Genomic DNA, 25825 nt, shown 5'->3' with positions numbered 1-25825 from the left:
AAATTGGAGGGATAGAAGAGACAGATCAAACTCATTTTGATGCTTAAATCCCTCTGTAATGCCCCTGCCAACTGATAGGAAATTATTACCCCTGTTCTATCCCTTCATATTTCCAGCCACCGGGGACTGTTTTCTCTCACTCTGAAATTTGCCCACTGTCTAAGCATGTTCTGGGGTAGGCCATATCCACTCTCTGCACAGGAGCCCTACCAATGCCAGGAGATACCAAGCTATTGCCACCAAGTCTTCTCTAGGATTAACATCCCTGTCTTTCTGATTATTCTTTAATCATGTCCTGTCTTTATTCCTGTTTTCCTCTTCAGATTGTGTTTTCTTTGTTGTATATCTCCCTCTTATAGTTCTCATAGAATATGGCTTGACTAGTGCAGAATAGAGTAGAATCATCTTTTAAAGTCTAGATGTGGCAATTCTGCTAAGGTAGCCTAGAATTACATTATCTACTGGAGTGGGAGAGGGGTATGGGAAGGTGTTGACTATTGACAATATTGTTTGCTATGTCCTAAAATGTTCATATCTTCCCTACATGTCCTTCTGCTAAGCCATATTGAACCCAAGATGTTTTAGTGGCTCATCTGGTACACCACTGTTCCATTGATTTATTGGAAAACATTCTGAATATGGAGGAGGAGAGTTAAGATTGTGGAATAGTAGGAGGACCCTAGGCTTGCCTCATTCCTTGAAGACAGCTAGATAAATATCAAATCATTCTGAACATCCAGGAAATCTATTTGAGAACTGGGAGAACAAACTACACAACTACAGAGAGAAAAGAGACCACACCATGGAAGGTAGGACATGCAGAGATATGATTTGGGGGAGAAAAGAAGCCCCAGTGCTGCAGAGGGGAGGGACCCCTGATCAGGGAGAGAGAGGAGAAAGAGAGAGAGTGAACAGAGTGCAAGACATTGCACAAGAAAAACACTTCCCAAAAACCACTGATGAGGAAAACGAGGGGGACTGATTATTGCAAATTTTTACAAGCTGCAGAGCTCAAAGAGTAAAGTTTTAGAAGTCCACACCATTGCCGGGTGGACTAGTGGTGCTCCTTTGGAGAAGAAGGGCAGAGGTCCAGGAGCAGACACTGTGGTCTGAGGTTCCCCCTGGGTGGCACAGGGAGAGACATTTCTTCTTCTTGGAGTGTATTGGGGAGAGGTGGCGCTGCCTCTCAGGGACAAAAGAGCCAGTGGGCACCATTATGCTGCCCTGTTCATTAGCTTATGAACAGAGATGTCTGCTGAAGGCAGCTAACCTGGATGCCGGCCTTTTAGTCCATTTTGCTATAAACTCCAAGCTCCTGCACATATTTGTGATTGCCCTCTGGGACAAGCCAGCACCAGCCACAGTGCCGCTAGGACCCTCCACCAGAGGATGTTTGCATGTCCGTGCCATGCCAGGTCCTTAAAATTTGGAGTTTTGAAACTGCCAGTGTGCCTGAGATAAACTAAGGAGCCCTGCACTGCCAGGTGGACAGATGGCTCAGACTGATATCTGAGGGAAGTCTGAGACAAACAAGGGGAGATTGTGAGCCCTTCTCTAAGGGCTTGCTGAACAGCAATAGGCATGAACTCCCTTCTCTGGGGAGGAGATAGCCGCTGATGCCATTTTTGCCACTGACTGTCAGCATGGACAGACTTCAGCGAGCAGCACAGTGTCTACTGTGGAGGCTTCAGCTGCTTATACCAAGCCCCCCACCCTCTTGAACTCTGCAGGTGCTTGTGAACTAGGGCCAGTGTGCCTCAGAGTCAGAGCAGCAGTGGACCCCTCTCTCCAAAGACCAGCACAAACACCCTGCATGTACTAAGTCGACTGACCATAGAGTGCTGCAAAGCTTCCACTCTAAGAAATATGACTAGCTCCTTTAATAAGCAGACCAACACAACACCTAGTTAACTCATTGTACGCTGGACAAGGTCCAGACACTGCCCATTGCAAGCAAGGGGAAATTCTGCTGATGATTGACCTGAGGGAAAGATCAGCCAAAACACAAGAACAGAGTGTACACAGCATATAGTAGCAGAAACACTTCCTGAAGTGTCAGGCCTAGGACCTTTTCTTAATATGGCCATTACTCTCAGGAGCAGAAAACATATAGACTTTCCTAACACAGAGAATCAGAGGAATCTACCCCAGAAGAAAGAACAAGAAGAGGTCATGGCCAGGGATCTAACATTGAAACAGATGTAAGTAATATGCCTGAACCAGAACTTAAAGCAATAATCATAAGGATACTAGCTAGTTTTGAGAAAATAATAGAAGATATCAGAGGGTTTCTCACTGCAGAGATAAAAGACCTAAAAACTGGTCAGGCCTGAATGTAATGACCACAAGGATAGAAAAAGCAGAGAAATGAATAAGTGATATAGAAGATAAAATTATGGAAAATAATCAAGCTGAAAAGAAAAGGGAAAGAAAAATATTGGATCATGACTGTAAACTTAGGGAACTCATCAATCCATAAAATGTAGTAACATTCTTATCATATGAGTCCCAGAAGAAGAAGAGAGGGAGAAGGGGACAGAAGGTTTATTTGAGCAAATTATAGTTGTAGACTTCCCTATCTGGGGAAAGAAACAGACATCTGAACTGAGGAGGCACAGAGAACTCCCATCAAAATCAACAAATCAGGACACCAAGACATACCATAATAAAATTTATAAAATACAGAGATAAGGAAAGATTCCTGAAAGCAGCAAAGGAAAAGACAACCCTAACCTACAAGGAAAGATAAATAAGGTTAGCAGCAGATGTCTCCACAGAGACTTGGCAGGCCAGAAGAGAGTGGCATGATATATTCAATGTGCTGAATGGGAAAAATATGCAGCCAAGAATACTTTATCCAGCAAGGCTGTCATTCAGTAATAGATGGAGAGATAAAGAGTTTCCAGGGGGGGGAAAAAAAAAAAAACCTAAAGGAGTTTGTGACCACTAAATCAGCCCTGCCAGAAATATTAAAGGCACAAGGTATCAGAATGGATAAAAAACAAACAAACAAACAAGACCCATCTATGTGCTGCTTATAAGAGACTCATTATAGACCTATAGACACCTGCAGATTGAAAGTGAGGGGATGGAGAACATCGTGCTAATGGACATCAAAAGAAAGCCAGAGTAGTCATACTTACATCAGACAAACTATTTTAAACCAAAGACTGTAATAAGAGAAGAAGAAAGGCATCATATCTATCCAACAAGAAGATCTAACAATTGTAAATATTTATGCCCCCAACATGGGAGCACTCAAATACATAAAACAATAACAAATATAAATGAATTCATTGGTAATAATATAATGATAGTAGGGGACTTTAACACCCCACTTACAGCAATAGATAGATCATCTAGGCAGAAAATCAACAAGGAAATAATGGCTTTGAATGACACACTGGACCACATGGACTTAACAGACATATTCAGAACATTTCATCCTAAGCAGCAGAATACACATTCTTTTCAAGTGCACATGGAACATTCTCCAAAACAGACTACATACTGGGTTACAGATCAGCCCTCAACAAATACAAAAATACTAAGATCATACCGTGCAGATTTTCCAACCACAACGCTATGAAACTTGAAGTCAACTACAAGAAAAAATTTGGAAAGACCATAAATACACGGAGGTTAAAGAACATTCTACCAAAGAATGAATGGGTTAACCAGGAAATTAAAGAAGAAATTAAAAAATTATACAGAAGCAAATGGAAATGGGAAAACAAAATAGTCCCAAACCTCTGAGATGCAGCAAAAGCAGTCATAAGAGGGAAGTACATAGCAATACATGCCTACCTCAAGAAGCAAGAAAAGTCTCAAATACACAACCTAACCTTACACCTAAGGGAGTTAGAAAAGGAATAGTAAATAAAGCCTAAAGCCAACAGAAGAAAGGAAATAATAAAGATTAGAGCAGAAATCAATGATATAGAAACAAACAAGCCCAGTAGAACAGATCAATGAAACTAGAAGCTGGTTCTTTGAAAGAATTAGTAAAACTGATAAATCCTTAGCCAGACTTATTAAAAAGAAAAGAAAGGACTCAAATAGGGGCATCTGGGTGGCTCAGGGTTGAGTATCTGCCTTTGGCTCAGGTCATGATCCCGGGTCCTGGGATCAAATCCTGCATTGGGCTCCCCATGGCGAGCCTGCTCCTCCCTCTGCCTATATCTCTGCTTCTCTCTGTGTCTCCCATGAATAAATAAATAAAATCTTAAGAGAAAAGATGACAGAGCCAAAAGTTCTATATTCTCTCAAAATTTTACCAGGACAGTCAATTTACATGTTAATGATTTTTCGTAGGACTCAAAATTATTCATGTCTGCCTATCATGTTTCACTGAGGCCAGGGCTATAATTTTACATGGTGAAGAAAGGGAAGCAGGAAGGAAAAAAAAGAAACACTCTCAGGCTGCATATTTGGGATTAAAAACTGAAAACAGCTTCGCACAAAAGGAGTCTGATCTTTTAAGAACCACCTTCATGATGGTAACATTTATGAGGGGCCACCCATTGTTGACTAAATAAATGAAGTAGAATTGTTCCAGTTGACTGTGATGACCACTGAATATACTGTTACAGATTCTACAGTGATTACTAGACAGAAGTAGCTGGAATAAATTGTAAATTGTGAAGCAGTGACTTCTGATAGGATAGGCTTTACCTGTAACCTTGAAAGCCCCTTCAGCTCCCTCTTCTTTTCCTTTCAGATAGAAACAGGCACTACCTGAGATCTTGGGAGAGTCAAGAGAGTGGAAGTGAAATATGCAACTTCCAAGTTGTGCTCTGCAAGGAAAGGGGCATGTCACCTCATTTTATTTTCCTTCTTCCTACAGCTGGAATGGAAACACAATGGTGGGAACTGGAGCAGGTATCTTGGACCATGGAATAGAAACCAGGCAGGAGGGTTGTGGAGTAACAATACCGAGTAAGGGTGGGCCAGTTGTGGCTTTGCAAAAGACAGCTCCCAAACCAGCTTGGGCCTTCATATGCAGAAGAGATAATGTCTGCTTTATTTGGGTTATTGTAAATTTTTATCTTTGTTACTGTAGGCAAACGGGTACCCTAACTAATGATGTTTATGAAGTCAGAGTGACCAGTTAACTCATGTAGCTACCCTAGCATCCAAGGCATGGGCTGATGGCTGAGGGCTGACAATCCCATGCTCCTCTTGGGTGATCAGGCCTCGTTCAGTACAGTGATGGCAGCTATGTCCTGCTGCAGCTGAATCCTCTTGGCCAAACTTCTGAGACAGTTGCTGCGCCTCCTCCAGTCTCCCTTTGCTCCTGCCTGTTTCCAAGCCTGCTTTTCCAGCCTTTCAATGATTTGGTGAATGCCTGATATCCTTCTGATAAATTCTCAGGTTTATTTAAGTGAGTCAGGTTTATGAAAATTTGTAATTTTCAGTTTTGCTTTCTTTCAAAGAAAACACACTGCTGCCTGTGTAGTATTTGTAAACAGAGATTGAATCCTGCATTTTCCATGCTTAATATCCATCAGGGGATTCCTTTTTTTTTTTTTTTTTTTTTTTTGAGAGAGAGTGCATGCATGCACACAAGTGTGTGTGTGTGTGTGTGTGTGTGTGTGTGTGTGGCAGGGAGAGGTAGAGGGAGAAGGAGAGAGAGAATTCCAGGAAGGCTCTAAATGCAGTGCAAAGCCTGATGTGGGGCTCAGTCCCACAACCTTGACCATGACCTGAGCTGAAATCAAGAGTAGGATGCCCAACCAACTGAGCTACCCAGATATCCCCATCAGGGATTCTTTAATCATTCTTTGGTCAGGATCCATTTGGTCAGGATAACCGCCGCAGTTTGGCATGTGAAGCCTTCTAGGATCTGACCTTAGCACCCTCCTCACTTTTCCCTCTTGATGACTACCCCCTCTACCTTATGGTCTAACCATACTAAATCACTTGGCAGGCCAAGGTCCATACCTTACCTCTCCTGCCTCTCAGGCCTTCTTTCTCACACCTGCTTGTCAATTCTCATTGAAAAGACACCTTGGGGTTCCTTGCCTCAATTAAGCCTTCCTAACTCTCTGGTGCCTGGTCAGTCCTGGTCACCTGATTGCCAAGTCTGTCCTTCGGGCTGCACACTGCACCTCTCTTAACCATGATTCTATCCCTCAATCAGATCTTTATCTGTGCTCACCGTTCTCCATGACTTGCCTTTCCCATCCTGTGTTATCTATTTTTCCGTTTCTAGCATCTCTTACATGTTTGGTGTGTAACATACATATTTTAAATGAAAGCGAATCATCTTTCTGGAATCCATTTGAAAAGTTTAAAAATACGTCGCTAGGTGGCACCCGAGTCTTTCTGTTAAAACCAGCCTTTGCATTTGCAGTTTGTGTGTTTTGTTACCCACGTGGCAGCAGGTGGCGCGCTCCGCCTTTCTCACTCCTGGGTCCTCCCCGCCTCCTTTTCTCCCCCCCAGGGAGCAGTGTATTCACGTGCGTGCACATCTATATTAAAAACTCATCTACACGCACACAGTTTACTATCGTACAGCTTGTCTATTCACCATCTTCACCAATGAGTCTTTGCTATCCCTGGAACTCTTGCCCGGGAAGAAACAACTTGCAAAATGAGACTGTTGAACTTTGCAGTTCGTGGCATCAGAGAGCTGTTTACTCCTCAAGACTTTTTGACACCCTTGCTGTACACCAATCCTGAATTATTGTTATTATTATATCGTAAGCTTTACACATCTTGATTAAGTCACATTTGAAAGACCATCCCCCCAAAAAAGTCACAAAAATCTTGACTTTGCCCTTCCCCTCTGAAATATTTCTAGAACTTAATGTAGACAGTGACCTTAAGGAGGAAGCGGTCAACTCAACTTTGCTGCTCAACAGACTGTTGTGTTAGTCAGTGGCGGGGAGGAGGGGGGGAGCCAGACTTTGAAAACATGTGTAAAGCAGAGGGTACAAGTGTGTTCTGGAGCTTTGCTAATGGAAGTGCATAGTTCATGAAGGAACATGCAGAACCTGGGACCCACCCAAGCGTATCACCATCAGAATCTGCCCTCCAGCAGAAGTCCAGGTGGAAGGCCAGGTGATTCTTGAGCACGCTGAATTCTGTGGAGGAATTGCTCTGTTTTTTGTTTTTATTTTTTTTAATATTTTAAAATTTTATTTATTCATGAGAGACACAGAGGGACAGAGACAGAGACAGAGATATAGGCAGAGGGAGAAGAAGGCTCCATGCAGGGAGCTTGATGTGGGACTTGATCCTGGGACCCTGGGATCACACCCTGAGCTGAAGGCAGATGCTCAACCACTGAGCCACCCAGGCATTCCTGGAGCATTGCTCTTAAAGCATTGCCTCCACCTCTTCTAAAGAATGAATGCAGACTGAACGTTTACAGTGTAAAGAAAAGTTGATTTTTCCTTTTGTTTTTAGTTGATGTTTTGTTAGTATTAAAACTGCAGAATAGAAGAAAGATTTGGATTTCAATCTCTGCTTAATTAGGAAATTCTTCAGTGTGGTCTTAGATCAGCCTTAAGAGGATAGGTGGGTTTTTGGAATGTTTGGGGAAACATATTTGCTGAATTCATTTAAATCTTTTTTTTCAAAGCCTCCTCTTCTCCCAGGGTGGCCTGTGAAACAGTGGATGCAGGGCATATCATCACATACGGAGCCGCAGGCTTGCACATCTAGATACAGTGCTTAATCCAAGTGCATAGAGTACACTCAGTAGCATTTACACCACTGTAGATATGAGTTTTTTTCAAAAAACATTTTGAACTGGAATTTGTTATTTACACTGTACTCCCTTACACTTCACCTTCTTTGAGATGTGAGCCCCAGTTGTCTTAGAGATTTCTGCTAATATACCAAACAGAGAGGTAATGGAAAGAATATGGTATTTGAAACATGGATTAAAAATCACAATTCTGTGTGATCACAGTACTTCCTAGCTGTGTGACATGGGGCTATTCACTTAGCCTCGCTGAGCCTCATTTTTCCTCATCCTAAAATGGGGAAAGTGTTATGTTACACATATGGGCTAATTTGGAGATCAAGAGAGATAAGGTTTGTGTTAAAAATTCTATAAATCAGGGCGTGTTGGTGCTCAGTCAGTCAAGTGCCTGTCTTCAGCTCAGGTCATAATCTCAGGGTCCTGGGATTGAGCCCCATGCTCAGTGGGGGAGTCTGATTCTCTCTCTCCCCCCACCCCTGCTTGTGTGCACTCTCTCCCTCTCAAATAAATAAATAAATTTTTTAAAAAACAAGTTCTATAAACTAACCTTTGCACTTACGGGTCATTTGTCTTAGACACACTGCCACAGCACTTGCATATTACTGTGCACGCAATAACAGATATTAATGAATTAATTCATACATCACATCATTTCAATAGGGATAGAAGAGGAAGGCTGAAGTGTCTAGAGATAATGGCTTCCCACTCAAACAAGTTTTTCTAAAGGTGGTAAATTTTTACAGCTTTAGAAGTATGGGATGCATACTGCTTAGGTCAGGGATATCTCAAAGTCACACCCCACATGGGCAACCTGCCTAGTGCTGTCTCAGACAGGTTACATCTATTTCGTTTCAAGTGTTAAATCCAAAAGTGCCCCCATCCTCCACTGAATTTCCTTTCTACAAGTCAGCCTCTCTGAAAACCACCAATCCACTGGGTTTGGGTTATTTTCCCGCATTGCTACTTAATGAGCTTGTTTTCCAGCCCATGATTGGTGCTGTGATTATACCAAGGCTTGTCTCCAGATTCCTAGGGCGAAAGGAACAAAGCCCTGGCCAAACTGTCTGGGGTAGTAGAATGCCTGGAGAGAGTAACTATTTATTTTGTGGGATTCCGAGTCCAGCCTGTACTTCAGCCATTGTGAGAACTCTGAAAACATTAGAATCTTACCCTACGATATTTGTGAATGATTTTGTAAATCTTACTACTAATAAATTTGAGTGTGACCCTCAGTCATAGAATAACAATATGATAGGAAACAAAGACTGAGTTTTGGTTCTGTCTTGATTTTGTGTGGTGAACTTGGAACCTCAGTCCTGGGGCAGGTTCAAGTGCTGACTCAGCCAGTGATTAGCTGGCCTTGGGTGAGTTACTTAACTTCTCAAGTTCCTCCTGTAAGCACTGGGTTGGAGTCTACGGTGGCTTTCAGCAATATAGTTCTCACATTCTGTGGAATAGCCATAGATGGGTGGCTCTAGCTCAGGGCTGTCCCAAGGATGCATTAAGTGTCCCAGAAACAGATGATTGCTCGGAGACCCATCCAGTTGGTGGTTCCTGAGGAGCTGTTTACTGCTCCAATGACTCAGGAATGGAGCAGGTGGTACTGGAAAAGATCTGGATCTTTTAGGGATATGGTCTACCCATAATATGCTCCCCTATTCTCCTCCCCATGTTCCTCTGTGAATGCCCTTATTTTCATATCTAGACTAGAGGGTCTTCGCTCTTCCCTTTTCCAAATGATCTTCCACAGGATTATCTTTGGAAAATGCAAATAAAATCATATCATTGTTCTGTTTTAAATGGCCGATAATCCATCGTTAATGGTTTCTATTTGTCATGCACTGAGAATCTGGCCCCAGTTTTACATTTTACTAATTGCCCTTATCTCTGACTCCAAGGCATACCTTCAGACTGTCCACAGAGCACTTCCAAGCATTCTCCCAGCTGGCCCTGAGCTTTCCCAGTGTCCTGGCCATTTATACATACTTCTTGGCTACCAGGGGAACTTCTCCTCATAGTTTCAGTTCTATCGAGAGTCATCTCTTTAAATCCCTTTATAGCATCTGTGTCCCTTGCACCAATGACACTGGTTTACAGTTATGGGTCATTTTCACAACTAGTCCCCCCACTAGCAGATGAGCTTCAGGCATGGCAGGCACCTGGTTTTGCTCTTTTTCCTTTCCTCCAAAGTGCATAGCACACTTCCTTGAATTTGGAAGTGCTTAGTCAATGCTGTTGAATAAACAAGTATTCTCACAAAACAAGGCAGGAGGAAAGGGGCCTTCATCTTTTCTTGACACGCCCACTAGGCTATCTTTCTGTGAATTATTTTTCAGGTTTTCTCCCAGTGTTCATTTTCAAGTATTTCATGAACAAATTAGGGTAAAGCCAATAGGTCCAGCAGACATTAAGGATGGTTTTCTCAAGAGCAAGAGTTGGGAGTGGAGACTGAGTCAGGAGGTAGGTGGAGGGAGTCAGTATGACCATTGTGCTCTGGACTTCTATTCGAAAAGTTCCTTCAGGAAGACTTTTTCATGTTATCTGAGACTTTTGATGTTATCTCAAAATGAGTTTCACACATACAGTTATAAGTACACACTAATGGGACTGAAGTTGTTCATCATAAGACTTTAAACTTGCATTTCATTTCTTTTATAATGTACCACAGATTATTTTGAATTATAATTATTTTATAAAGAGCACAATAATATTATATTACATCTGCATTTTGGCATTTCCCAATTTTTTTGAATATCATAGGAGTCTCAAAAAATGGGAATGACTGGTGGCCTCTTTTGGCTTTTGAGATTCATAGGCAAACTGGTACTTGCAAAATAAATTACCATCTCACACCTATGAGGTTAGTAAAAATTTAAGATGGGGTTGTACCAACTATTGGTGAGGATGTATCGCACTTAAACCTCTCATATGCTTGTGGCAAGAATTTACATTGGCATAATCCCCTTGGAAAAGAAAATTTAATTATTTGGTATAATTGAATATATGCATACCTACTGCCTAGCAATTCTACTCTAGGGCATGTATCTTAGAGAAACTCTAGCACATGCTCACCAAGATAGTTTAATAAAACAGTACTTAGCAGGATTGTCATAGTCCCAAACCAGAAGTAATTCGTATACCCATAATACAAGATGAATAAATTATGGTAAATCCATAAAATGGAATATCAGATAGCAATGAAATGAAATGATCTGAAGCTACATGAAAGAATTGGTTGTATCTTACACACAGAATGCTAAATGAAAGGAATAAGCTAAGAAAATACATATATATATATAAAGTTGAAAAACAGCATATCCTGAACTTTCCACTATCTGAAATAATTCAAAATTGGATCTGAAAGAGATATTTGTACACCATGTTCATTGCAGCATTATTCACAAAGCCAAGAGGTAGAAGAAATCCAAAAGTTTATTGACAAGTGAATGGATAAAGAAAATATGCTATATACATTCAATGGGATATTATTTAGCCTTAAAAAAGGAAGGGAATCCTTCCACATGCTACAACACGGATGAGCCTTGAGGATATTATGATGACTGAAATGAGCAAGTGACAAAAGGACAAATGCTATAATGATCCCACTCATATGAAGTAACTAGAGTAGTCCAAAGCACAAAAACAGAAAATAAAAAGGTGGATGTCAAGGGCTGGAGGAGGAGGGAGGTAAATATTTAATGGGTATCCAGTTTCAGTGTTGCAGGATGGAAAAGTTCTAGAAATTCATAGCACCACAGTGTGAATATACTTAATGCTACTGAACTGTACACTTAGAACAGTTAGATGGCTTTAATGGTTCCCTTGGCTTTGACACTGGGATAGAGCAATGTGTGTTTTTTACCTCTGCATTGAATAGACTGTTTATCCTTTTGAAAGCATTCAGAAAGTCAACACATTATATTAACTTAATTGTATCGATCCAGAATATCCCTTCAAAAACTATCTTTAACTCAAACTATAGTAGTGTCCAATCAAAGAACTCCAGCATGGGGGTGGTTTTGTAATTGTGTGTGTATTATTAGGTCTTCATCTTGAATGATAAGAGAGGGATCTGAAGCTTCCAAGGAAAAGGCACATTAAGTCTACATAAGCAAAAAGAAGAACAAGAAAAAAACACTTACAGATGTGGTCAGAACACTTCTACTTGTGCTCATGCTGAACTTGCTGATATCTTAACAGAGGATATGCTGGACTCCACTTTGGCCAGTAAAAATCAAAATGAACCTATTGACCTCTTCATGGTCAAGATCATGGAAGTGAAACAGAAATCTGAGACTGATGCAGGTTAATCAGAGGTCATGTTTTACATGATGGGCCACTCATCCTGATATGAAAAAAAGTATAAGATACTTCCTCATGTGCTAGGTGTCATCAGAATATGAAACAAGTGTATTCTGGCTTTTTTTTTTTTTAAAAAAAAACTAATTGTACTGAAGTATACACACATAAAACAAACCATTTTTGCCCAATGAATAGGGTGTTTTGCTTTAGGTGCAGCGATCCAGAAATGCAAGTTAGATAAGCATATGTTATCTACCTATTAAACATTCCTCATAAAACAAACAAAAAAGGTTAAGATAGTAAAGCTAATGCTATGTCTTTCTTTTTCCACCACCATTTTTTTTAAAGATTTATTTATTTATTTATCAGAGAGAGAGAGAGAGAGAGAGAGAGAGGCAGAGACACAGGAGGAGGGAGAAGCAGGCTCCATGCCGGGAGCCTGACGTGGGACTCTATCCCGGGACTCCAGGATCGCGCCCTGGGCCAAAGGCAGGTGCTAAACCGCTGAGCCACCCAGGGATCCCCCTTCACCACCATTTTTTAAAAAAGATTTTATTTATTCATGAGAGACACAGAGAGACAGAGACATAGATAGAGGGAAAAGCAGGCTCTGCATAGGGAGCCAGATGTGGGACACCATCTTAGGACTCAGGGATTATGTCCTAAGCCAAAGGCAAACGGTCAACCACTGAGCCACCCAGGTGTCCCTTCCACCACATTTTTTTTCAAAAAAGAAAATATGTGAAAAAAAAATCAGATTACATCAGTGATGCCTTAAACATGTTGTTTGAATCTTTTAAAAGGACATTTCAAGTGCAAACTACATTTTTTGGTGATTCTTATTAAAATGACTCCGTAGGAAAAACAAAAACAAAAACTTGGGCCTGAAATTAAGAGAAAATTTTCTGTATTGAACAAAGACAATAAAGGCAGCTGATGGGTATAGACTGCAAGACTTATGTGTGATGGAAAACGTATACCTATTTATTCAACAAATAAATAACTATGTCATATGAGAGATAGTGAGATAAATATAAGGATCACAGTCAGGTTAACTGGAATTTTACTCTCATTTGCCAAGTATTTCAGTTATTCAAGAAATATTATCAACAACATACTGTGGACTAGGAGCTTGGAATGAAATTGTGAAATAAGAAGCTTAGTGTCATGAGACCTGTAAGCAAATAGGAAATTGAAGCCCTTTGAGAGGACATGTGACCCTCTCTTGGCAGACCAAGGAAATCTTCACTGGAGGAATGACATCTAAGCTGAAACCAATAGAGTGGTTCACATAAGGTGACCAAAGGTTGGGAATGGGGGTGAGCAGACCCAGAAAGCTTGGTGTTTGAGGAACTGGAAGCAGTGTGTGTGATTGCAGTTTAGACTGTGTGTTTACCTGGGTAGTTGCAGTGGTCATGGTGTTAGGGGGTTGGAGAGAGTTGGTGCCAGGAAATGAACTCGGGGAAGTAACCACGGGCTTTGTATTAAAAGTGTGGACTTTATCTAGAAGGCAGTGGGGGAACCAGTGAAAGGTTTTAAGTGGGAGGAAGAGCAAAAAGAATTGGTATTTAGAAAAAAAAAATTATTCCCTCTGTACTATATTGGAGGAGCAAAATTGGAGGCTACCCTAGTTAAATGCCAGTAAAACAATATGGTGTTCTACTGGGAATGGGAAAAAGACACAGATTTAAAAACTTCTTAAGAAATAGAATCATCAGGGTTTAGTTTTTTGGATCTGTGGGATAAGGGAAGAGAAGGAGACAAGGTAACACTTGACAGGTTTAGGGTTTGAATAGAGATGAGCCGTAGAGAGTAGTAGAGATCAGTAGTATTCACTGAGATTGGTGGTCCAGGAGGGCAACAGGTTTTTGGGGAGAGGTGATGAGTCCTATTTTGTACTTATTTGCTATGAGGCCCTTGTAGAAAATCCATTAGTTAGACATGTAATTGTGGGGTTTGAAGACTGATTTGGTCTAACAATATAAAAGTTCCCTTATAGTATGACCTCATTACTGAACCAAACTGGGTCCCTCTTCCTTACACACTATTATTATTAATGTTTTAGTTATTCATTAAAGAATAACTAAAGTTGGGTGGAAGCGATATGAAAGCTTACTGCACCCATAAATGCACGACCAGGGAAGGCTAGTGGTGTCTACAATGCTTTTAGTAATGCCGTGTGCAGAATTAAAGTGGTGGCCAGACAAGAATTGAATAGTATGGTGTAATTGGAGTATTTTTCTGAGGGAATCCAGGAAGACTTCGCAGAGAGGATGACATCTAAGCTGGATCCTGGAGAATGAGCAGGAGTTTCCCAGGCATAGAATAGAATAGAGTCAGGGCAGTTGACTCTTTCCAACAAAATGAAGCTTGGGCAATGGCCTGGAGATGGGAATGTATGTCATCTACTTAGGAATAATAAGTGGTTCCATGGGGTTGGTCTCTCAAATGCACAGATGGTACTGCTAAGAAATAAATTGGAAAAAGTAGGTAGGGATTGGATTGAGATGGAGTTTTACACTCTACCATGACATTTGGTCTAATTCCTGGGGACAGCAGAAAGCCATTGAAGAGGGGGAGCGCCATGATTAGATTAAAAGAGCAACCTTTCAACCCTGGATTCCTGGAGGAGGTCCTGAAAATGCTGGGGACAGTATGGATCTCAGAATGAGCCTACTCTTTGGAAGGGTCTTTCCCCCCGCTTAGGTACCCCTGCCATCTGTACTTGAAGACACTGAGGCACTATTGGCTGTGGTCAGAGGAGTCATGAGTTAATGATGTGTAGTTGAGGTAAGCATGGTCTTTCTCTCTTAATGGGGAAAATGAAATGCCCACACATGGACATTAGTTTTGAACTAGTACAAAAGTTAGATCTCTCTCTCTCTCTCTCTCTCTCACACACACACAGAGTATGTATATATGTAATATATTTTAAATGCAAATTTATTTTTCTTCCAGGCTTAAACATTTTTAAAGATTTCCTTTTGTCTACCCATTGTTGTTAATATTCATTTACCAATCATCTGGGGACCCTGTTAAAAATGTAGATTCCTAGGCCCTACTCTCTGGAATAGAACCCAGAAATTCCTATTTTTATCAATTCACCCTATGGATCTGAAGCACGGGTTATTTTCTTGCTGAATTACAGGATGGAGCCATAACTCCCTTATATCCCTTACGTGACATTCAAGATCTCCACCTCTCCCTCCTAGTTTTCCAGCAATGCTTCAGTATCATTACACCCACCACTTCATTGTAAACCCACTTGGCCTTTTTTGTGCTTCAAATGCTGCCCTCCTTGCTCTTCTACATTCAATACATCCCCTGTTGGCAAATCCTCTCTCTGTGAAGTGTTCTCAGGCCAGGTTCTCCCTAAGATCTTCCTTCCTCCAGCCCCAGGGTTACTCAATTTTTATGCTATCTCTCCATGAATTTTATTTATTTATTTATTTATTTATTTATTTATTTATTTATTTATTTAAAAGATTTTATTTATTTATTATGGGTAGGCTCCATGCAGGGAGCCCGACGTGGGACTCGATCCAGATCTCCAGGAGCACGCCCTGGGCTGAAGGCTGCGCTAAACTGCTGAGCCACCCGGGCTGCCCTCCATGAATTTTATTTAGACATGCATTCTCACTCCTGTTATATTATGTGCCAGTATTTTTTTTTTTTTGTGCCAGTATTTTTTTGCGTGCCTCTTTTCTTATAAGTCTTTGAAATCTTGAAAGGGAGAGCTCATGTAACTTCAGTCTTCTTATGCGCATTGTTCAGCATACCATAAGGCATCTCTTATGGCCTACGGGGATGGATCTGGGGTGAGACAGAGATAATTCGAGAAAAATAAAGTCTCATTTCAGCATGGTGGGCAGAAGAACCAGAACATACCTTCTTTCTCTATAAATGAGGCAATTACATCAAGAATTTCTGTCTTATGGCCTCAAGGATGAATAAGGGCTCCTTATCCTTTGGGTGGAATGAATCTCTTTAGAGCAATTAGCACAGAGGCAGAACATCAGCAGACCACCTCCCACCCAAAGGCTAATTACTTATCTTTACTTAGTGGTTGACATTAGTAGCCTGGTGAAACAGGGCTTCAGGCTCAGAATGTCCTTTTCATCTCTAATTTCGAATTTCCCAATCTTCAAAGTCCAAACCAAATGCTACCTTTTCTTATACACGTTTCTCAATTCTTGGTTTTAGTCACATGTTCTGGATTCTCAGAGCGTTGTTTTTTTCCTTTTTTTCCCTTTGCTTTATTGATATATCTGCTCCTAAACTTACAAAATCAAGACCTAAGACCCTATGCTCTTCTCTTCTATTTGTCTTCAATGAATGTGGTAGGGTGAAGGAGGAGAGAGTACTCTTTCCTCTTAATTTTGTACTTAATAAATGCTCAATAAACATTTGCTAGGGATAAAAATTCATGAACAGTATACGTCATGTAATATTTACATGGCTCCAGCCTTAGGAATGACCATGATTATGTGAAGTTGGACTTAGACTGAATCGCACTCTCGGAAATTATTAGTATGAATGGCTTAGTTTTTACTGTCTTGACTAGAAAGTATGAAGTCTTCCTAAGCCAAGGAATGTGTTATCAGTGAAAGCTAGTGGTGAGCAGTGCCAATCTATACTTGAACTACTACTATTGGATGGAGTGGATTCTAGGACCTTTCTGAATAATGATATGGTCAGTGTAAGTTTAGAGCTATTGCTTATGCTCTGAATCTTTTCCAGTCTTTCTGGAATATGATTTCTTCCAGTTCTTTCCAAATTCCTTCTACCTTTGTTTATGCTTTTTTATCATTTTCTTGGTAAGGTTATTTCACTGCCTTCTCTGACTCTCCATTTCTCCTCACCCTTCATGAGAGTCCATTGCTTTCTCCTCCATCTTCAGTGAGCCTTCTTTTTTTTTTTTTAAAGATTTCTTTTTTTTTTTAAATTTTTATTTATTTATGATAGTCACAGAGAGAGAGAGAGAGGCAGAGACATAGGCAGAGGGAGAAGCAGGCTCCATGCACCGGGAGCCCGACGTGGGATTTGATCCCGGGTCTCCAGGATCGTGCCCTGGGCCAAAGGCAGGTGCTAAACCACTGCGCCACCCAGGGATCCCCAGTGAGTCTTCTTTAGCTTACTCCACAAGTGCTTACTGAGAAATGCTTCTTGAATATATTAGTTTATAACTGCATGAATATCTGCTTCATGCTATTATTTTGGATCTGAGCCCTTTGTGTTGACATTTACCTGCTTCCTTCATCCATGAGGACTATTTTACCCTTCATTGTGACTTCCAGGGTATGTAGCCCAGTAATGAAATAGAGCAATTCATAACAAAGGCCTGTCCTGTGAGTGAATGAAAAGACAGCATTTATCTGGGTAAGTGGTGCTCCGTACATATAAACATACAGCATTAGTGCTGGGCGTTGTCAGGTTGATTCTCCTGGAGACTTGATTATCTTAATTCTGCTCACTAGTAGGTATATTTGAATTGGGTCTCCTGCCCAGCAGAAGGTGTTTATTTTTTATATTTAAGATAATTAGAAACGGTGGGCCCAGAAGGATTGAGGTGCTATCCAACAGATTAGAACAGTAACATCTAGGGATCTTCATGAGTACGCATTCTACAAAAATCTGGCTTTCTGAACACTAAAGGGCAGACACACCCTATTAGGAATTTTGTTTTTCTGTGCTCTTTAAGTCAAGATGTGATCTAGATATAGAGCCATGCACAACAGCTAACAAAACACTGTATGAAAAAAGGCCAGCTAGGGAATGAGAACAATTGGCAACTGGCTTCAGGCCATTCATCCTGGATCTCTAAGATCAGGGTATTTGACAAGATTTCTGAAGTCATTTCAAGTTCTAACATTGTGTGATTCTTAGTCCTCTTTTTACTATGAGATTGATTATATACAGGTTTCCTTTGTACATGCAGTGGAAGCAGTATGGTATGTTATGGAGGTTCAAAGTTTGTCGCTAAATGTCAGATACTGTGGATACTGTGGGATGGTGTTTTGGGTTCAGCCACTCACCCACTGAATGACCTCAAACAAGTAGTTGAACTTTTCATTTTGTTCATTCATTGTGTTCATAAATTGGGAATAACAATACCTACTTCAGAGTTGCTGTGTAGATTAAAATCAGTTTTATTTATATAATAAATTATGGACACACAACTCCAGCCCTTGGAATGGTGATTGGCCCAGAGCAAGTGCTCTATAGATGTTAGCTGTTATTCTAGCAGATTCAATTCCTTGATTCTGTTCTGCTTAAGCTAAGCTTACTGTGAGTGGGCATTCCTCCAGCATGTGCTAGTTGCTCTGTATAAAAGGAGGGAATAACATGGAACATGGTCTTGAATTGAATTTTGTTGCTGTTCTGAAATTATGATTTTTGTTTTTCACTCTTAAGCCACAACGAAGCATCAGTTTTCGGGAAAATCTGCTGTGTGTCCCTTTGTCTTTTTGACTCACTGTGTTTCTTTTCTTTCTTTCTTTATCTTTTGGGTTGGGATGAGTTGAGCGGAGGATGGAGAGTAGGGAGGGAGGGAGGAGGGGGAGGGAGGGAGGGAGGGAGGGAGGGAGGGAGGAGGAGGGAGGAGGGAGGGAGGGCGGGAGGGGGAGGGAGGGGGAGGGAGGGAGGGGGGAGGGAGGGAGGGAGGGGGAGGAGGGAGGAGGGAGGAGGGAGGGGGGAGGGAGGGAGGGAGTGAGGGGGGCGTCGAGGGGGGAGAGCTGTAGTGCTAGGGTGCGGGGGGTAGGTGATTGTAGGGATGCGTGGGTCTGGAGGGTTATGGGTTCTTTCTTGCTTTCTTCTTTCTTTCTTTCTTTCCTTCCTTCCTTCCTTCCTTCCTTCCTTCCTTCCTTCCTTCCTTCCTTCCTTCCTTTCTTTCTTTCTTTCTTTCTTTCTTTCTTTCTTTCTTTCTTTCTGATTTTATTTATTTATTCATGAAAGACACACAGAGAGACTCAGAGACGTAGGCAGAGGGAGAAGCAGGCTCCATGCAGGGAGCCCTATGCGGGACTTAGTCCCAGGACCCCAGGATCACGACCTGCCAAAGGCAGATGCTCAACCACTGAGCCACCCAGGTGCCCTGACTCACTGTGTTTCTTTCAGAATCCATCTAGGTTCTGTGGCTCTTCCTCCACAAACACACAGTCCCTGTTTCTCTTCCTTGCCTTGCTTTCTTTCTTAGCGTTTATACTGTGTAACATACAAAGTGATGTTTACTTTTTTAACCTGGCAGCTGTTCCTTCTACAATGTCATGCTTCATTAGGGGTAGGAAATTTGTTTTGGACTTTGCTTGGTCCCTAGCACCTAGAACAGCACATATCTTGCCAGTACTCAATAAGTATTTGTTGAATGTAATGAAGTCTGGCATATATATTTACCTAATCATAATTTCTCCCTGGTTGCTCTTAAATTTACTCATACACTATTAGGAGAAGACTAGGCAACAGTACATGAAGAAAATGAACCAAGCCCATCCCATGTCACCTCAGGGCCTTTACATTTACTGTCCCTGCTGTCTGGACCCCTTTTTCTCCAGATAGCACATCTCTTTTCCTTACTTTGCTGAAAGCCTTTCTCAGAGAGTCCTTCTCAGAGCCCCTACCTAAAATAGCATGTTCACCAATGTTTAGACCTGCCACACCAGCACTGTCTGTAACCCTTCTTTGATGATTTTTTCCCCACACTACTAGTCCCATCTAATTTACTTATATTTACTTGTTTATTTATTGATTACTGAAGTCTCTTTTCCTTCAGCATGATGACAGAGACTAAGCCTATTCTATTTTTTACTAGTACTGAGAATAATGCCTCATACTCAATATATGCTTGTTAAATAAATACACCTGTCAGAACATGAAAAACGATGGAAGCATTTATATTTTCTTTAAAAAATAATTTACCCCTTATTATCAAGGTAAGTCACAGTTATTCAACACAGTTTTTATTTTTTTAAATATTTTATTTATTTATTCATGAGAGACACAGAAAGAGAGAGGCAGAGACAGGCAGAGGGAGAAGCAGGCTCTGTGCAGGGAGCCTGATGTGGGACTCGATCCTGAAACTCCAAAATCATGCCCCAAGCTGAAGGCAGACACTTAGTCACTGAGCCACCCAGAGCGTCCCCAATACAATTATTATTAACATAAATGAGAAACATCCAAAATGATAAGAGAGCACTGGGTATTATACTTTATGTTGGCAAATTGAATTTAAATAAATAAAAAAGGAAACATCCAAAATCTTATTACATAGAGTCACACAACAGGTAATTTGATAGTGTTTTTCCATAGCCTTTCGTATTTAGCGACTATGACCTATTTTCTGTTTTCACTCAGTTAGAGGCAAATTGTATATATAGTATTACATGACGCTTTCTGCCCTAACTACAGATTATTATATTATAGGCTTTGCCCACATTGCTTTTAAAATCAAGATGATGTGTTGCTAATGAGATATTAAAGCACAATTCAAAAATTCTTTTTCTCTGGTCTTCTCTGCCATTCATTCCTTCTTGAATTTGAATTCTTTTTTTTTAAATTTTTTTTTATCCCTAAACTACACAGTAGAGAGGAGGAAGGTATATAGTTCTAGACTCAGAAAAAGGGATTTCCTTCTTTTTCTTTTACCAGGAACTTCTCCCTACAGCATTCACCCACTTTGTGAGCAACAGGCATCCTTCGGGTTTCAGGCTTCATGGTTTTCTTGAACCTTTCTCAGATGAGAGAGAGTATCCCACATGCATGCTCTGCTTTAAACAAATGGCACTGCAATTAATTAGCTACCTGTTTGCTTCTCTTCCTTTCCGGATAGTAAACTCCCTAATGGCAATAATTATGATCATGTCTTATGCATCATTATGTGTGCAATGCTTACCACATGGCTTGAATTATGATACTCAGGGGATTTTTCCTGAATGAATGAAAGACCATCACAGACATATATGGTCTCATATCTTAGCCTGTACTTCCTTGAAGTGCTTTTCTCCTCTTCTTAGACATTTTACTCTTAAGACCCATTGTATTGCATGTTTGTCTTGCCCTTTTGATCAGGAGCTTGTTGAAGAAAAGAAGGATAACCATGTCCCTTTGATGCTGAGGACAGTGTCTGTAAAATATACTGATGGTGTGGACATGTATCCAGAAGTCGTAAGGAGGATATGCTCTTCTTCTTCCTCCTTCTCCTCATTATCAACATCAGTATATTCTTTTTGGCCCTGGATATACAAACAGGAGTAACAGTACGTCTCTGCTCTGATGAAGATTATGCATTTAGTCTTTTCTTTAAGAGGGTGACAATATGAAAAATATAAATGACAATCTAAATGCCAGGTTCATGATGCAAAACTGCAAATTCTCTGGGAAGAACAGATGGTGGACTTGGTTGGAAGCGGCTTCTTGGGATTTGACTGATGTGTAGGATTCAGGCAAAGGGACAGGGCGTGGTGGGAACTGAGGCAGTGAGACCCAGGGCCCAGAGTTGACCATGCTACTCTCGAGGCAGTGCAGATCTGTGGGTGGCTTCGTGCCCATCAGGCAGGGGGCAAGCAGTTTGGGCTCAGGTTAAACTCAGGAGAGGCTTGGGAACTCTGCTGGGGAGTGCTCCAGCTCAGGATGAAGCAACAGGCTAAGAAACGGACTCTGAGGGGGTGGGTGAGGTAGCTGGAAGGGAGGCCTTGGTCACTGTGACTGCCTTGATTCCCTTGACTGGTGGGAGTTCTGTGCAATAGGGCAGAACCTAGAGTGAGGATGGCAAGTCTCTCTGGGGCCCTTGTGGAGTGCACCCCTTAAGGGGGTATCTGAGCCATCTGAGCAGAGGCACAGGAACAAAGGAAGTGTCTGGTGGGACCCAGGCTCTGGAAACCATGACGAGGCCCCAGTTTCTCCCAGGGCACGCAGGACATGGGTAGTAAATAGCATGATCTGTGGGGGCGAGGCAGGTCTCCCCTGCTTTCTACTGCCCACCTGGGGCCTGGGGAGGCTCTTGCTATTTAAATATGCTTTCAGGTGGCACACATATTAAGCTATGCTTGTTTTTTCAGGGAGACATTAACTCCTCACTTGACTTTGAAATTCTCATGGCTGGAGTCTTTCTTCCACCCCCCAACTTCTTTCCTGTTTGTCCGTATTTCACTAGTCCTTGAAACTGCCATTAACTGGCTCTGTGTCCTTAGATAAATTACTTAACCTCACTGTGCCTTAGCTTCCTCATCCCGTCTGGGTTGCACCCAGACCCAGAGAAGACTTCCTTTGTCTTGGTGCTTTTCACAGTTTCTCCAAACTTGCTCTCTTCAGCCTCCTGTCTTACAAGTGAGACCTATTTTATCACCTTCTCCCTTTCCTTCCTGGGATTTGTGGCACCAGCACGCCAGTGTTCCTCTCGTCTCATTCTCTCCATCCCCCTCCCTTTTTTTTAGATTTTATTTATTTACTCATGAGAGACACAGGCAGAGGAAGAGACAGGCTCCCTGTGGGGAGCCCGATGCAGGGCTCAATCCCAGGACCCCGGGATCACACCCTGAGCCCGAGGCAGATGCTCAACCACTGAGCCACCTAGGGGCCCCCACCCTCTCCATCCCCTAACTCTATTTCCTCGATGTCAGAAAACTAAATTCAAAACCCAAACATGATCTAAATGGCCAGTTGGATTTTGCCAGCACTCGTGTACTCCTAGAGCATATTTGCAGCAGAGTATTTTTCATGTTCTTCCATACTGGTGGGTTTTTCCTTTCAAGCTCTAGTATTCTTTTTGTTTTATTTGTTTGATTATTTCAAGTAAATCATGGTCATGATTTGGATTGGTCTCAAATGCTTTGTACTTGCTTTTTCTGGCAAATTCTTCCACTCCTTTACTATACTGGTCATCTCTGCTTACTTCCCAGCAGGTGCTCAATGCATTTTTATTTGAAAGTGGACATCTGCATTTAATGTGACTTCAAGTTACTTCCAATTTAAAAGCTTCCTTTTTCTATCCCCCGTTCCTCTGCTTTTTAAAAACTTCTTGATTTGCTCTGAAATCTTTGATTTGGTTCCTTATAGGCAATGACTCCTCCTCACTCAGCCCCTGGTGACTGTCCTAGCAAATTTTAGTGAATCAAACAATTCTCTTTCTACCATAAGGAGACTGCAAGGTGAGGGAAGGGCCTGGGCTGAGGTTTGTTTGCCCTTGACATAGCTGACTTCTGTGGACTTCCCTACTTTGTTTCCAGTACATTTCCCACAGGAGACTGAAGACTGCCCATGATGAGGAGGGTAACCTTGGCACTTTTATGCCTGCTTCCTCTGCCCCAAGGGAGTCCTGTTCCAATACCATATTGCTCTCTGGGTCTTGCAAACTCTGCCTTCTTGCTGTTCCCCTGCCAGTGGCTGGCTTATCACTCTTCAACATTTTTAGTGATGCTTGAGATTTCCAAGGTGTTTGAAATAAGTTCACAGGAAACCACAAGGACAACCTAATTTCCTCATTGCTGTCTTTTTCCTTAAGGACATCTTCCTGAATTTCACTACACCTGGATAGTGAGTTGAGCTGAAATCAAGAGTTGGATGCCCACCCACCTGAACCACCCAGGCACCCCCATACAAGAAATGTTTTTTGAGTATCTGTAATGTATTAGATATATATCCTGGTTTACAGAGACTGCCCAGGTCATGTTGGATGAGTTATAAAGAAAAAGTCTTGGAAGAAGAACATGGTGTAACTCTATTAGAAAGTATTTCCATTATATCTGTCATCCAAATAGTAGTAGGAGAAGCTGTGAGAATCTGGGAACTCAATCCATTTGGGGCCCTGAATAATAATAATAACAATAAGTAATATGTACATCTTTCTTTCTAGAGATCATAATAATAATTCTTTTAGGGGAATAGTATTACTATGTTCTTTTCTCCTGGGAGCAATTAGCTTAAGGTCACAGTTAGTAAGTGGTAAAATATGAGATAAGGTCCAAGTTCTAACTTTATTGTGGTTGTTGGTGAGTTCCTGACTCCTTTGTTAAAATCTCTGACCTCAGCCCTTGACAGGTAGAAGAAAATCAACAATAATAAGAAACAACAACAACAACAGCAACAACAATAATAATAGGATAATGGCATTCAGTTTGGCCTGCGGATAGAACAAGATCATAAGAATGGTTTCTTCTTTTTTTTTTTTATAAGAATGGTTTCATAAAAGTTATTGATAGTGTGTTTGAGCTAGTGTAGTGCTGAACACCTGCTATTTCTTTTTTTTTAAAGAGATTTATTTATTTATTTGAAAGAGAGAGAAAGAGCACATAGAGAGAGAGGGAGAGGAAAAGGGTGAAGCAGGCTCCCCACTGAGCAGGGAGCTTGATGCAGGGCTCAATCCCAGGACCCTGAGATCATGACCTGAGCTGAAGGCAGACGCTTAACTGACTGAGCCACCCAGGCACCTCATACTTTATTTCAAATTTTTTCTTTTTCTTTTTTTTCCTCTTTTCTTTTTTTTTTTTTTTCCTGAAAAAATTCTCATTCCTGACGAGGGAAACCAGGTTGGGCAAGTCGAAGAGAAAAGACATCTGTTTCATAATCAAGAAGATTTACTCAGTCTCTCACACAAGCAAGGGTGTGCTGTCCAATATCATGGCCACTAACAACAGATAACCATATACATTAATATGATGAAAATTAAGTTACAAAAAAACTCAAGTGCTCAAAAGCCACCTGTGACTAGTGACAATGGAACTGAGCAATGAAGATAGAGACCAACAATCTTTTTGAGAATCCAATGGATAAAGAAGTGGAAAATATAACAAGAAGACTAGTGGCAAGTAAAGTCTTCTTTTGAATATAGTTGTAGGAGTCTGGCACTTTGCCACTAATGCAAGATTTTTTCCTTTAAGAATCCCAGAAGTTATGGCCTTTAGTGGGATTACAACATACCATTGTTCCCTTGGGGCTCTGGCCCTGGTAATGCTTTGCTTCAGATCAAAACTCTTTCTGACTAGAGAAGAGCTAGGAAATTTGAGCTTTATCTGATTTTTTTCTAATAGTCCCAGGATTTAAGTGAAGGCTACTGTGCAAGCTCTATGAGAACAAGGCTGTGCTGTCAAGGTAGGTGGAGGCGACTAGCACTTGTCAAAGAGGGATGTGGTTGGTCATCAGGCTCCAGAATCTGATTTCATTCTTCATGTAGTCATATGGAAACTCAATGCCACAGGGGACAAAGGAGTCTTTTTTTTTTTTTTTTAAGATTTTATTTATTTATCAGAGACAGAGAGAAAGAGAGAGAGAGGGAGAGAGAGTACAGAGGGAGTGTGAGCAGGGAATCTTACATGGGGCTCGATCCCAGGACCCTGAGATCATGACCTGAGCTGAAGGCAGATGCTTAACTTATTGAGCCACCCAGGTGCCTGGACAAATGGAATCTTATTAGCATTAATTTCATAAATGTTTTGGCTCAGTTTCTCTCTGTTCTTTTTCAAGCTTTGAGAACCTACTATGTTCTAGGCCCACGGCTAGACTCTGGGGAATACAAAGATGATTTGGACAGATTGACCTTCTTCTCTAGGTTCTTATGGTCTAACATTCTGTGACTCTATTCCACATGCTTCTGTAACAGAGTATTCCTGGAATGCCATGACTGGCTTTTCTGATGAGAATCTCTCTACTAATGGGTCTAGTGGCTCTGTCTCCTTTCAAGTAAAAGAACTGTGTCTCATTAAATGTATTATTCCAGGGACATCCAGCCTTAGGAAGGAATCAGCCAATTCTATAGTTAGATGTATTATGTTTGTTTATTTATTTGAATAGATTTAATTTTTTCAAAGCATTTCTACATTA

The 25825-nt window shown here is 41.2% G+C and overlaps 1 non-coding gene across 1 annotated transcript; it reads left to right on the top strand.

The window, feature by feature from the left end:
* The first annotated feature begins 11501 nt into the window (after nt 1-11501).
* On the top strand, nt 11502-11633 carry LOC119866498. The gene has a single exon (XR_005380243.1). It is a non-coding gene; the product is annotated as a small nucleolar RNA SNORA22 (small nucleolar RNA).
* Nucleotides 11634-25825: the final 14192 nt, after the last annotated feature.

Source organism: Canis lupus, chromosome 27 (assembly GCF_011100685.1).
Source record: "Canis lupus familiaris isolate Mischka breed German Shepherd chromosome 27, alternate assembly UU_Cfam_GSD_1.0, whole genome shotgun sequence".
Lineage (NCBI taxonomy): Eukaryota > Metazoa > Chordata > Mammalia > Carnivora > Canidae > Canis > Canis lupus.
Note: the sequence above shows the minus strand (reverse complement) of the source record. Positions and strands in the feature narration are given on the sequence as shown.